The following is a 14,703-nucleotide window of genomic DNA, read 5'->3' on the forward strand; positions in this document are numbered from 1 at the left end:
GGAGGGGTTGGGTTTTGTTTGTGTGCATGTTCCAAATGTTTTATAGAGAGAAGGGGGTTATCAAGCTTGCTGCATCCTGTGTTTCCTGGCAATATAACCCAATTTTAACAAATAGCCTCTCATAACAGCCTTGTGTGAATTCCACAGTTTAAAGGGATCCGAGGTGAAGGGAGCATTAAAAAAAAAAAAACTCTTGCAGAACTTCCTGAATCTTTGATTTTTTTTTAGGTTGTGACATCATTAAGACATAATTTCTCCATTTATTAGCCCTCGTCTCCACATGGGTCCCACCCACTGTGATGGATACAGGAGCGTGATCAGACCACGTAATGTTGTCTATGTCAGATTTGCTTACATTTTGAAATAAAACATTATCAACCATAAACAGGTCGATATGTGAGTATGTGTGGTGCACATGCAAAAAAAAAAGAAGTAGTCCTTTTTTGTTGAGTGTCGGCAGCACCACACATTGTACAACTGGGAAAAGTGTAGAAAATTAGATAAGGATGCTCAATTGGAGCGATTGCGGGAGGGGTCTAAAGTATCCATCAGCTTACAGGGGACAGCGTTAAAGTCTCCACATAGAATAATGTGTCCTTTACAAAAAGGCTGTACTTTATTTCAGATTTTTCTGAGGGCGGAAATTGGTTTTACTTTGGGAAGCTATACATTTATAATCCAGTAGGTGGTAGCCTTGATTGTGCTAGACAGCCACCTTGTGGATCAAACAAAGATGCATGAAGCTAAAAGGTAATAGTATTTTTAATTGCTATTAGCACTCCCCACTTTTTGGAGGGAGCATTCGTGCAATATATATGTAGGTATCTCTTGTGCAAAAATGTTGGTGGTTTCCTTGTCTTAAAGTGAGTCCCCTGTAAGCATAGTATATCACAGTTGAGCTTGAATGCCGCTATCCACACCACATGATGTTTGGCAGGACTATTAAGGTTTTTTACATTCAGAAAGCACAGTTTAAATTGCATCTTGTAGTCCTTCTAGAGAACTATTCCAGCAGTGTGTGATGTTCCGGACAAGTGTATAAAATGGAAAATGTAATCAAAAGTTACCTGTTGAGCTGTCGGACACCAAGAAGAAATGAGAAAGGTGTCTGTTCTTTCTGGATGCAGTGGTGATGATGCTAGAACTAGGCAGGTGTTGCAACAACACCCTGAGTATGAAAGGGGTTAAAGTCATTTAAGGCATTCCATTTCCGAACAAAAAGGCAGCTACCGAACACTTCAATCAGCCGAATAAGGAACCCATACAAATAATTCTCCCCCCAAATACAAGACAAAGGTCTGTCTTGAGGTTCAAGCAGGAATCAACTCATTTATTTTCACAAATGGACACAACAGATAAAATAACTCAGAGACTCTTTCCCCCACCCTCGGAAAAGAGGGAGGGTTAAACCGTCCAATGACAATAGACACACAGGTCAGGTGTGTTCAAACCTCTCATCAGTACACAATCTTATCAGCAGGGGGCTGCTGGAGGAATCCCCCCTCCCTCCATAGAGATACACATCCTGTGATCCAAGGCAGACAGACAAAATAGAACATTGGAATACAGCCCCACCCCAAACTAACACAGCAAATAGTACACAACAGCATGAGACAACACACAATATATACACACAACATTGTGAAGCAGTCACTATCTATAATATGACACATACTGGGTTCCCAGAGTTTTGTGTTTTGGGGGGACATGGACTTGAATCCAAAGTAATATTACTTACAGGGTCCCCAGGCATACAGCTCACAATGAGCACCGTTCTCCCAAATGCCAGGGCCCATAATTGGTCGGCAAGAGGCTGGCATTCAGTCCCCTCCAAAAGTATCTATCCCAGCTAGGTCTGTCACAAGTGTGATTTTGTCAAACAATCGAGGGGGAAGAATGTGATACTTGACCTACATATACTTCTGTAATATGAAGCAAAAAAGGTACAAAGAAAATAAAACTGCAACAGCAAATTCAAACGTATAAGAAACAATGGGGTTGAATTACTAAAGGCAAATCCCCTGTACACTGCAAGTGCACTTGGAAGTGCAGTCGCGGTAGATCTGAGGAGAAGATCTGAAATGAGGGGAAGCTTTGCTGATTTCTATCATGCAATCATGTACAAGCAAAATGCTGTTTTTTATTTTCCTTGCCTGCCCCCCTCAGATCTACAGTGACTGCACTTCCAAGTGCACTTGAAGGGCACTTGTAGTGCACAGTGCATTTGCCTTTAGTAAATAAACTTCTATGATCCCTTTGAGGAATCTGTGAGGAGTAACAACCCCAAAACAAGGAGGTGCAAAACAAAGGAAAGGTATTAATCAGAGATTGTACTGTGTGGGCCTGCCAGAGGCCAACTGTAGTGAAACATTAGTAGAAGATTACTGGGACTCGGTCAGTCGGTAGATCCCGATGGTCTGGAGCATCTGGAGCTGGTAGGAGAGATATCATTTCCCAGGATTTGCCACTTTTTCAGAAGGTCAATGCCCTTAGTTAGTGATGTTATCCTTTGTAATAAGTGTGGTTGTCCTCGGTAATAAGGAGTTTTGACAGATATTTCCATTTCATTAGTATGGTATGCAATGATTATGCAATGGTTTGGTGATGGTAGTGAGCTTTCTCCCTTGCTGCATTGTATATGCAGAAAAATCAACAAAAATGGAGAGTCCCTGGAGACATTCTGGTTATGGATCTAAATTTCTAGAGGTTGCCACAAACTGTTTATTGATGTGAAAAAAAATGGATACGGGCAATTGTATCCCTGGGGAGATGTGTAGGAATATGTTCCGGCTTTGGTAGCCTATGGATGCGAAGAATTGTTAGTCCTTCCAGTGGTGCGTCAGGTTTCTCATAAGGGATTTGTTAAGTAGGCTTTCAATTATGGGGGGGGGGTTTGACTGATTCAGGTATACCTCACATTTTATTATTGTTTCTTCTGGATCTGTCTTCTAGGTGTGCTTGCTTTGACTTGATCCGAGCTAGGTCATTCTCCCTCTCATTGTGTGTGTCTACTATTTTATTAAATGTAGATGTAAATTCTCCCAATTTTTTTCTTCAATATGTGTGACTCTGTTTTCCACTTCTCTAAGTTCAGACTTAAATTGTTGTGCTAGTATCATAATATGTCCTAGACATAGGTGTCCAGGACAGGTTGATCGGTAGTGTAAAATTCCAGTATAGAATCATGCAGTTCCCTGGTGTCATTTAAGCCTGTGTCAGTCTCACTCACCTCTGGAGCATGCTGAATTGATGTCTGCACTCTCATTTTATTATAACACAGGACTGGAGGTAGTAGATGAAGCCCAGGAAGCAGGAAGAAGAGCCCTTTTGCTGGTTAGAGAGCTGTGATCAGCAGAGTGATGCTGCATGTTCGCCGCCGGGTTTGCTTGTGGGCATTCAGTGAGTGAGAAGAACCACTGGTGGCATCTTGGAGTGTCTATGGGGCTGGACGAAGATGTCAGTCATCTTCCCCAGTAAAAACCGCCGCCCTCCGATGTCCAATGTTCGCACTGTAATCTCAAGTGGTTATCTTCTCTGCCTGCCAGCCACACTCCCCCCATCAACCACATTTTTTTTTTCTTTAATTAGAGCTGAAAATTTATAAAGATTGAAAAGAATCTTCTAAAAAAATTACTATGTTAAACTTTATAATATATTTTAGTGGTCGAGTTTAGCTCTAAGTTAAACTGCAAGGTGTGTGGTACCGATTACCCTATATTTGCTTTATATGTATAGGTAATGTTAGAATGGAGATTAGGAATGTGGATTTGAATGCATGTTCCTCTTTAGTGTTCTAATACTAACCTTCAAGGTAATTGCTCTGACATATGGTCGGTGTTACAATGCAATCTATAAACAGTACAAATTAAATCTTTATGAAATGTTGTGTTAAACAAGCCATTTGTTTTGTTCTTCTTTTGGTTCTCAAAAAATTTATATATATCTGTATATAACTTTCAATGACTTAACAAGATTGTAATAAAAAATGTATAACATATATAGCTTAATTAAATATCTAAATAGTTATCACATAATTAAGGATATAGGAGAACAGGCACTTATTTGAGATTGATCTCCGTGGATTTGTGTTTTCTTGTTCCTCTGAATTATTATATTTAATATGCTGAAAACCATATTCTAATTAATAAAATATAATTCACTTAAATATTTACACATAATTAGAAGAATGTAGAAGGCTAATGATATCAAGAAAATATTCATTTGGTTAAATACATTACTTTTTAATTTTTTTTTTAATAATTACTTTCTGAACTTTTTAAAATATACATAATGCTGAATGCAAAATATCAGGAAGTGCTTTATATTGTTTGAGGCATAACATGTTTGGTATTGTAAGAACAGTATGGCTGCTGTTTGTAATGTCCTGACCCATCCATGTATTAGCTCTCACCTGGTATGTAATCTTTAAAAAACGTTCCAGGCCTATAACGGGAGTTTGGGGAAGTGGCTTTGGTTAAGGCACTGTGGTGAATAATAGATGTAGTCAAATGGTTAAAGGGGTATGGAAGTCGTTTTAATATTTTTTACCTTTGGCATGACCTATGTTTGCATCTTTTCTCAAAGAAAGTACAAAACTTCTATGTCATCAACTAAAAGAATTGAGCGCTGTCATTTCAAAGCCATTGTTTCTAATTTTTAGGGCCTTGTTAATGACTGGAATGGTACCACTGGATTAGCATAGGGCCAATATAGTGCCCATATTTAAAAAGGGATCAAAGTCTTTACCAAGTAACTATAGACCTGTTAGTTTAACTTCTATAGTTTAATAGAGAGTTTAATAAAAGACCACATAGACAAGTTCTTGCTGGAAAAAAAATATTTTAAGCAACAGACAGCATGGATTCAAAGACACAAGATGTCAAACAAAACTGATTTCTTTTTATGAGGAGGTAAGTAAAACCTTTATCAGAAGGATGGCTGTGGAAGTGTTATACTTGATTTTGCAAAACGTTTGACACAGTTCCCCACACACACAGCTAATGTGTATGGTAAAATCTACAGGCTTGGAAAGATCAGTTTGTAAATAGATAGAATACTGGCTAAAAGACCAAATTCAGAGAGTAGTGGTTAATGATTCTTACTCTGAATGGTCTAAGGTTATCAGTGGTGTACCCTAAGGATCAATGTTGGGACCCTTACATTTTAATAGCTTTATAAATGATACAGGGTCTGGGATAAAAAGTACCATTTCTGTCTTGCAGATGACACCAAGCTATGCAGTGGATTAACGTCCTTACAGGATGGCTCCAATTTACAAGTTGACCTCAATGCACTGTCAGGTGGGCAACTAAGTGGCAAATGAGGTTTAATGTTGATAAATGTAAAGTTATGCACTTGGGGGCTAAGAATATGCATGCATCATACATACTAGGAGAGTACAACTGGGGGAGTCAATAAGGTAAAGGATCTGGGGGTTTTGGAAGATCATAAGCTCAATAATGGCATGCAATGCCAAGCTGCTGTTTCCAAAGCGAGCAAAGTCCTTTCTTGTATTAAGAGAGGTATGGACTCCAGATAGAGAGATATCATCATTATGCCCCTGTACAAATCATTAGTAAGACCTCATCTGGAATATTCAATTCAGTTTTAGGCACCAGTTCTCAAAAAGGATTTCAGGGAACTGGAGAAAGTGCAGAGAAGTTCAACCAAACTGATAAGAGGCATGGAGGAGCTCAGCTATAAAGGAAAGATTAGAGGGATGGAATTTATTTTCTCTTGAGAAGAGGAGATTAAGGGGGATATGATCAACGTGTACAAATGCATAAATGGTCCATATAGTGAACTTGGTGTTGAGTTATTCACTTTAAGGTCATCACAGAGGACAATGAGGCACTCTTTACCTCTGGAGGAAAAAAAAATCATCTCCAAATATGAAAAGGTTTCTTCACAGAAACAGCTGTGAAAATATGGAATAGACTCCCTCTAAAGGTGGTTCTGGCAAACTCAGTAGATTGGTATAAAAAAGGCCTGGTTTATTTTCTAAATGTACATAATATAGCTGGATACTAACATTTATAAGTAAAGTTGATCCAGGGAAAATCTGATTGCCTCTTGGGGGACCAGGAAGGAATTTTTTCCCCGCTGTAGCAAATTGGAGCATGCTTTACTGGGGTTTTTTGCTTTCCTTTTGATCAACTATGGGTGAAGGATTGTGTATATGAGATTGCATTATTTTGTTTTTTTTTTGGTTGAGCTAGATGGACTTGTGTCTTTTTTCAACCTGACTAACCATGATGCCTACATTTAGAAGGTAATTCACTGGTGCTCTTTACAGAGATCTTGTCCCTTATCAAGGTTATTTGCACACCCCTTCTCCATATCCAGTGCTCCTGTCCGTAATCACTTTCTGACCCACTATGTGACCCGCTGATTGGTTCCCGCTCTGTCCAATAGGGGAGACACTGTAGGGAAGGATGAATGAATTTTAGTTGGGGTCTGGTACCACCTAGTGAAAAGTTTCACAGTAGTCTCCCTGATATTCAGAGACCTTGTGCATTTCTTTTAGATTATCCATACACTCCTCCCTATCCAAGGCCTCAGGTTCTAAAGAGCATTTAGATTCCCAATCTGACATATATTAAAGCTTATCAGTTGAGCTCTGGTTGTTGAGAGAGGAATATATTGCAGAGATAAGGCCCTTCCCTCTGGGAGTTTGCATACACATTTGTTCATATAGCGTTGGGTTTGATATAGTTTCAACCTTAAAATGAGATAAATAGAAGTACTTTATCTGCAGGTAATGGAAAATTTCAGTGAATAAAGGTGGGGAGAAGCAAGGGATTTTAAAGGTGCAAAAGAATCCACAAAAAAGGGAATGATATTGAGTAAAAAAATATAATTTTTAATATACATTCAAGGTTAAAATGACACATGAAAAACAAATATTTCACAGGTATTGCAGTGTTTTTACAGTTACGGTGGTCACAAGAAGCAGTTATATTTTAGATGATAAGGCCACACTTTAACACGACATGTTTGTGAAGATAGAAAAAAAAGTGTAAGTAACAGACAGTGTTGCTTACACTTTTTTTCTATCTTCACAATTGTAGAGGGTTTGATGGTATTAGTTCTCGGCCTGCACATCCCTTGAGAAAGCATTTTAGCGAAACATGTCGGGTTAAAGTGCAGCCTTATCATCTGAAATATACCTGCTTCTTGTGACCACCGTAACTGTAAAAACTCTGCAATACCTGTGAAATATTTGTTTTTCAGGTGTCTTTTTAACCTTAAATGTATATTAAAAATTATATTTTTTTACTCAATTCCCTTTTTTGTGGATTCTTTTGCACTGTTAAAATTCCTTGCTTCTCCCCACCTTTATTCATTTTTTCTCTTCAGGGATGTGGTGCCATCTATTCTGGGTGTTTCACCATTAATCGGGATCAATTTTTTGTAGGAAAATTTCAGTATTTGGAATGTTATATTTGGCCTGCAGGGATTGGAGGAGGTGAACGCAGGGTTTTATACCAATTTATGTCGAGAAAGTACCTCTGAAGCAATCCACCAGGTAAAACCGTGGGGATTAGTAAATCCTGGGGAAAATGTTGGGTCACCCAGAAAGGCTGTGAGAGGTTGGGCCTGGGAGGAAAGTGTACAATTGTGCTTATAATCTTGCCATAGATGTAGAGGCTGAGCGACTATAGTGTTCAGGGGTTGGATGTTAGTGGAAGAAGCCCCATGTGCCCAAAGGAGACCTTGGAGATAATGTGGGAGAATCAAATCAGATTTAAATTTTACCCATAGTACCCTAGAATTACTTATATGCCACTGTGCCAGTTGCAACTGTCTGGATGCCAGGTAGTAGTGTCATAGATTAGGGGCCCCCAAACACCCTCTATGTGCTGAGGTATATAAAACAACTTTGGAAAATCTGGGAGGAGGATCAGCCAAATAAAGCTACAAACAATTTGGTAATTTTAATGGGGGGGGCTCTAAAGAGGTATAACAATTTTGGTAGGATTGTCATTTTTTCTGCTGTAACCCTGCCTAAAAACGATATATGGTATGATCTGTTTGTCTGAGTTTACCTATCAAAGGGGAGTCGTTTTTTCAAATATAAAGTGTAAATCTTGGGTAAGAATAATCCCTAGATATGAGAGGGAAACTTGAGACCACTGGAAATCAAAAGAGTGTTTTTTAAACCTGAAATTGGGTGCTTGGTCAGACCTGAAAGGGCAGAAAAACCCTGTAAAGTCTGTAGCACATTTGGGAGGCAAATCGAGGGATTAGTAATAAATAATAACATGTCATCTGCGTACATGCTAAGTTTGTATTGGGAACTCACTTTAGTGTAGCCTGAAATATGTGGGTGTCTGGGTGTCTGAGGATGGCTGCTGCAAGGGGTTCCATTGCAAGGGCAAATACAAGTTGTAAGAGTGGGCATCCTTGACGAGTAGTTTTACTTACTTTAAAAAAAAATCTGAGTTGCAGCCTGAGATGCGCACTCTTGTTTGAGGATTGGTGTAAATGGCTTGAAGGCATGATAAAATTTCCCATGAAACCCATAACATTGTATTATAGCAGCTAGATACTCCCATGTGATGCTATCAAAGGCTTTGTGGATGTCTAAACTTAGGAGGAGAACAGAGGACGATGTTAGATTAGCATCCTGTATAATGTTGGTGGCCAATCTTATGTTATCTGTGATTTGCCGGTCCGGTATGAAACACGATTGATATGGTGAAATAAGTGTAGAGATTACAGCTGCAAGTCTATTGGCTAGCAATCTACTGAAAATGTTTAGGTTGTTGTTAATGACTGAGATTTGATGAAAATTAGCCGTCAGGGAGTGGTTCTTACCAGGTTTTGGGATCAGAGACATGATGGCCAAAAGCATCTCATCTGGGAAGTGTCCACACTCCAAAATATAATTAAACAAGGAAGTCAGTTTAGGGGTCAGAAGGTCTATATATTGTTTATATATTGTTTAATAGGCTGAAGAAAAACCATCTTGGCCCGGGGCTGACCCTGACTTCAGGGATTAAACAATAAGCCTGATTTCCTCTACAGAACACGGTGCATTTAGTGAGTCTTATTGGGAGTGGGTCAAATAGGGACAGGGATTTTGGTCAACCAAGAAAAAGGTCCTGGGAAAATAGATGAGGTCAGTTTGGCCAACAGATCTGAATACAATTTTTGAAATATATTCAATATTTCAGAGGGATGCGTAGTCATATGACCCGAGGGGGCATGCAATTTTTAAACATGGGATGGTTTAAGAGTTTGGTTGCATTTACTGGCGAACATAGCTGTATAGGAGTTACTGGAAAGGAGAATTTTTTTTTTTACTATTTTTACCGGCAAATTTTTTTTTTTTAATTCAGCTGTCAGCAGGGAAGCTCAATGACAGCTAATGACTCATCGGTTGTTAAGGATGTGGCAGTCTGCTTTCCAGCCCCGCTCCTTTACAACTAGCTTGTATTCAAGAATGGACTCTCTATTTTTAGACCAATGTCACCCGAGGGCTCTGACTGGCTCACGTATCGGGTTGTGAACATGGTCAGATTGTGCCCTGGTTTCAAGCTGCAAAAACAGTTTCTGCAGGAAAAAAACATAGAATGGGTACCTGAATGACAACATTCTTCATGACCCAATTGCCTCCCAGATGGAATAAGAGGTGCTTCAATCCTATTTTCAGACTGAGTCAGGAGAAGTCACGATGGGAATTATTTGGGAAGACCATAAGGCTGTTATATATGGAGTGCTTATTTCTCACAGCTCCCATCTCAAGAGGCAGCAGCAACAGACTTTGCAGAACATCTTGGCTGAAATGACTGTAGAAATAAACATAAAAGGTGTAGAATAAACATAAAAGGTGCCAAAACCCTGAGGATGAAAGCCATCTATAAATCTTACACAATGAGCTGTAACAACTTTTAGATTAACAGCCTATATAACCTTGTGCAGAACTCATTGTGATCCTGCTCATCTTTGAGTCTGCTGGAACTCTGTCCAAGTGGAACTGGTCTAAGTGGTGAGTTAAAAAACAGAGTTTAAAACAGGAGGTTATAACAGGGGTCATAGTACCTGTGTAGTGTGAGTACCTGAGTGTTGTCTGAGTAGTGTGTGGATCGTTAGTACTTGTGTATTGTGAACTGTGTATTGTGAGTGCAGGTAGGTCTGCTAGTACCTGTGTATTGTCTTGTTGAGTATTAGTGTCAGGAAGCAAGTTGTTAGGTAATTTGGACAGGGTATAATCCCCAATCCTCATTAAATTTAATAGGTACGATGCCCAGCAGGTGTGGAGAGGTGACTCGTTGTACATCTTGTTGCATGTATGCGTTCCTTGATCATCCGATCGAGGGTGAATACTGCTGTGCAAAATGTAAACGCATTGTTTCCCTGGAAGCCCAGGGGAAGCAACTGTCAGCACTGAGAAGTCCCTCCATACTAAAGGAGAGCCAGGAACGTACACAGCGGGTGCCGGCTGGGGCCAGCACAGAGGCAGGTGGAGACAAAGAGGTGCAGGCACTAGCAAAGAGTAGATGGGTGACAGTCAGGAAAGGTAGAGGGGGAAGTGCCAGGGAGGCCGATCCAGGGCTGGAGCATCCCAATAAGTATGCTCCCTTGAGTAACCTTGGTGAAACCAGTCAGAGACCAGCACTGCTGGAGCTGAGGGACTCTCCTAGCTGCCGGGGGAAGAACTCCTCCAGTGAGAGTGGGGGGAAGTGAAGGGAAAGCAAAGACAGATTCTGGTGGTAGGGGACCCAATTCTTAGAAGGACAGTGAGGCCAATCTGTAACAAAGACCTGAAGCGCTGAATATGTGCGCCAGTATGTTGTCTACCGGGCGCTTGGGTTCGGCACATCACGAATCTGGTGGACAGATTATTGGGAGGGGCTGGGATAGACCCAGCTGTCATGGTGCACTTTAGCACCAATGACAAAGTCAGAGGCAGATGGAGTGTCCTAAAGAACGATTTTAGAGACTTAGGAGCTAAATTGAGGAAAAGGACCTCCAAGGTAGTATTCTCAGGAATACTACCGGTACATTCAGCCACACCAGAAAGGCAGAGGGAGATTAGGGAAATAAACAAGTGGCTGAAGAGCTGGTGTAGTAAGGAGGGGTTTGGGTTCCTGGAGGACTGGGCCGACTTCTCAGTCGATAACTGGTACTATAGAAGAGACGGACTGCACCTAAATGAGGAGGGTGCAGATCAGCTGGGAATGAAGATGGCCAAAAAGTTAGAGGGGGTTTTTAAACTAGGTGATGGGGGGAGGGTCCAGATGTAGAGATAGTCAGTGCGGAACATATTTCAGAGGGTAGTATTGGGGGCATTAGTGGTAGGTTGACCAAACCACATAAACCCAAGGTAAGTATAGTAGCAAGTCCTAGTTTCAATCTTGGAACACCCAATAAGAGGATAATGTGCGACCGATCTAAACTACGTGGCACGTTCACCAATGCCAGGAGCCTGGCAGACAAGATGGGCGAACTAGAGATACTGTTGTATGAGGAGGATTTGGATTTTGTGGGAATGTCAGAGACCTGGTTCAACAGCTCTCATGATTGGCTGGCAAACATTCAAGGGTATACCCTTTATTGCAAGGATAGAGAGAGTAAAAAAGGGGGGAGGGTATGCCTATATATCAAGAATAATGTACAAGTGAATGTGAGAGATGACATCACTAATGGAGCTAGGGAGGAGGTGGAATCCTTATGGGTAGATCTCCAAAGGGATGAAGCTAAGGGGAAAATAATACTGGGAGTATGCTATAGACCCCCTAACCTGAGGGAGGAAGGGGAGGCAGATCTCCTTTCACAATTTGGATTAGCAGCAAGGATGGGAAGTGTTATCATAATGGGGGATTTTAACTATCCACACATAGACTGGGCGGAGGGAACCGCACATTCATCTAAGGCTCGCCAGTTCCTAAATGTCTTGCAGGACAATTTTATGGGTCAGATGGTAGACGCACCAACTAGAAATAAAGTGTTACTGGATCTACTGATTACCAACAATACAGACCTGATCACGGATGTGCAAATATGGGGCAGTTTAGGTAACAGCGATCACAGGTCAATTGGCTTCAGTATAAATCACACAAATAGGAAACATAAGGGGAATACAAAGACACTGAATTTCAAAAGAGCCAACTTCCCTAAACTACGAGTCTTGCTAGAAAGCATAAATTGGGATAGAATCTTAGGAACAAAGAACGCGGAGGAGAGATGGGTTTGCTTTAAGAGCATATTAAATAAGGGCATTAGCCAATGCATCTAATTGGGTAATAAATATAAAAAGAGCAAACAAAAGTCCTGGATGGCTTAACTCCAATGTAAAAATGCATATAAAAGCAAAGGAGAAGGCCTTCAAAAAAATACAAGGTTGAGGGATCATCATCAGCATTCACACTTTGTAAAGAATGCAACAAGAAATGTAAGGGTGCAAGAAGGACGGCTAAGATATGAAAGACGCATAGCGGAGGAGAGCAAAACAAATCCCCAAAAATTCCTTAAGTATGTAAACAGTTAAAAAAAGGAAAGACAGACCATATTGGCCCCATAAAGAATGAGGAAGGACATCTGGTTACAAAGGATGGAGAGATGGCGAAGGTATTGAATTTATTCTTCTCCTCGGTCTTTCACGAGGGAATCGGGGGGCTTCAGTAACCAAAACTGCAGTGTTTATCCTCATGACACATCACAGGAAGTACCTCCATGGTTAACAGAGGACAGAATTAAAATTAGACTTGGGAAACTTAACATTAATAAATCACCGGGAGCAGATGGCTTGCACCCGAGGGTACTTAGGGAACTCAGTCAAGTAATTGCCAGATCATTGTTCCTAATTTTTACTGATAGACTTCAGACTGGAATGGTACCAGCTGATTGGAGAAAAGCCAATGTAGCACCAATATTTAAAAAGGGCCCAAAATACATCCCTGGGAATTACAGACCAGTTAGCCTAACATCAATAGTATGTAAACTCTTGGAGGGGATGATGAGGGACTATATACAAGATTTTAGTAATAAGAACGGTATCATTAGCATTAATCAGCATAGATTCATGAAGAATCGTTCTTGCCCAACCAATCTATAAACCTTTGATGAGGAGGTGAGTTCCCCATAAATGTTTACTGTACAAAATAAGGTCCATTGGCATGGACCATAGGGTGAGTACATGGATTGAAAACTGGCTACAAGGGCGAGTTCAGAGGGTGGTGATAAATGGGGAGTACTCGGAATGGTCAGGGGTGGGTAGTGGGGTCCCCCAGGGTTTTGTGCTAAGACCAATCCTATTTAATTTGTTCATAAACGACCTGGAGGATGGTGTAAACAGTTCAGTCTGTGTATTTGCGGACGATACTAAGCTAAGCAGGGCAATAACTTCTCCGCAGGATGTGGAAACCTTGCAAAAAGATCTGAACAAATTAATGGGGTGGGCAACATGGCAAATGAGGTTCAATGTAGAAAAATGTAATATAATACATTTGGGTGGCAAAAATATGAATGCAATCTATACACTGGGGGAGAACCTCTGGGGGAATAGGATGGAAAAGGACCTGGGGGTCCTAGTAGATGATAGGCTCAGCAATGGCACACAATGCCAAGCTGCTGCTAACAAAGCAAACAGAATATTGTCATGCATTAAAAAGGGGATCAACTCCAGAGATAAAACGATAATTCTCCTGCTCTGCAAGACTCTGGTCCGGCAGCACCTAGAGTGTGCTGTCCAGTTCTGGGCACCAGTCCTCAGGAAGGATTACACTTAAAATGGAGCGAGTACAAAGAAGGGCAACAAAATTAATAAAGGGTCTGGAGGATATTAGTTATGAGGAAAGGTTGCGAGCACTGAACTTATTCTCTCTGGAGAAGAGACGCTTGAGAGGGGATATGATTTCAATATACAAATACCATACTGGTGACCCAACAATAGGGATAAAACTTTTTCGCAGAAGGGAGTTTAACAAGACTTGTGGCCACTCATTAAAATTAGAAGAAAAGAGGTTTAACCTTAAACTACGTAGGGGGTTTTTTACTGTATGAGCAGCAAGGATGTGGAATTCCCTTCCACAAGCAGTGGTCTCAGCGGGGGGCATTGATAGTTTCAAGAAACTATTAGCTAAGCACCTGAACGACTGCAACATACAGGGATATACAATGTAATACTGACATATAATCACACACATGGGTTGGACTTGATGGACTTGTGTCTTTTTTCAACCTCACTTACTATGTAACTAGGTACAACAGAAATTAAGATTTTGTTTTTTTAAATATTACGAACATGGTAATAAGGTGGGTAGGCTGCTTGCAAGGACCCTATGGAGAAGATGTGACGTCTGCCATGTACATAAATTGACTTTCTCAATAGGAGAATAGGTCTGAATCAGTCAGTACAAAGAGCAGACCAAAAATTAAGCTTGAATAGGCTATATATGGGTACCTCATCCATAATTATCATAGTTAAAAAATAAAATTAGAACCTTGCGGACTTTACTGGTACCAAAGAGGCACGGTAAAAGAAATTAAGTCGAAAATGTATTTATTACAAAATAATTTTTAAAAAAACATTCATAAAACCATGAAATAAGTGATTAATTGGATGATATAGGCCATACACTAGAAGCTGCAACAATATCTTATTGCTTTATATTGCTAGATATATACAGTATATAGCAAAGAGATATTGTTGCAGCTTCTAATGTATGGCCTGTATCATCCAATGAATCACTTATT

The 14,703-nt window shown here is 40.4% G+C and overlaps 1 protein-coding gene across 11 annotated transcripts in view; it reads left to right on the forward strand.

Annotated features, from left to right (window-relative positions):
- Positions 1-14,703, forward strand: part of LINGO2 (leucine rich repeat and Ig domain containing 2) — a 3,171,904-nt gene that overhangs the window by 1,990,055 nt on the left and 1,167,146 nt on the right. Inside the window, exon 7 of one of the 11 annotated variants that reach the window (XM_073635763.1) lies at positions 5,223-5,300. The exons of the other annotated variants lie outside the window; for them this stretch is intronic. The gene's annotated coding sequence lies outside the window, so the exon portion shown is untranslated. The remainder of the gene's footprint in view (positions 1-5,222; positions 5,301-14,703) is intronic. 11 annotated transcript variants of the gene reach the window in all.

This window comes from Aquarana catesbeiana, linkage group LG01 (assembly GCF_042186555.1).
Source record: "Aquarana catesbeiana isolate 2022-GZ linkage group LG01, ASM4218655v1, whole genome shotgun sequence".
NCBI lineage: Eukaryota > Metazoa > Chordata > Amphibia > Anura > Ranidae > Aquarana > Aquarana catesbeiana.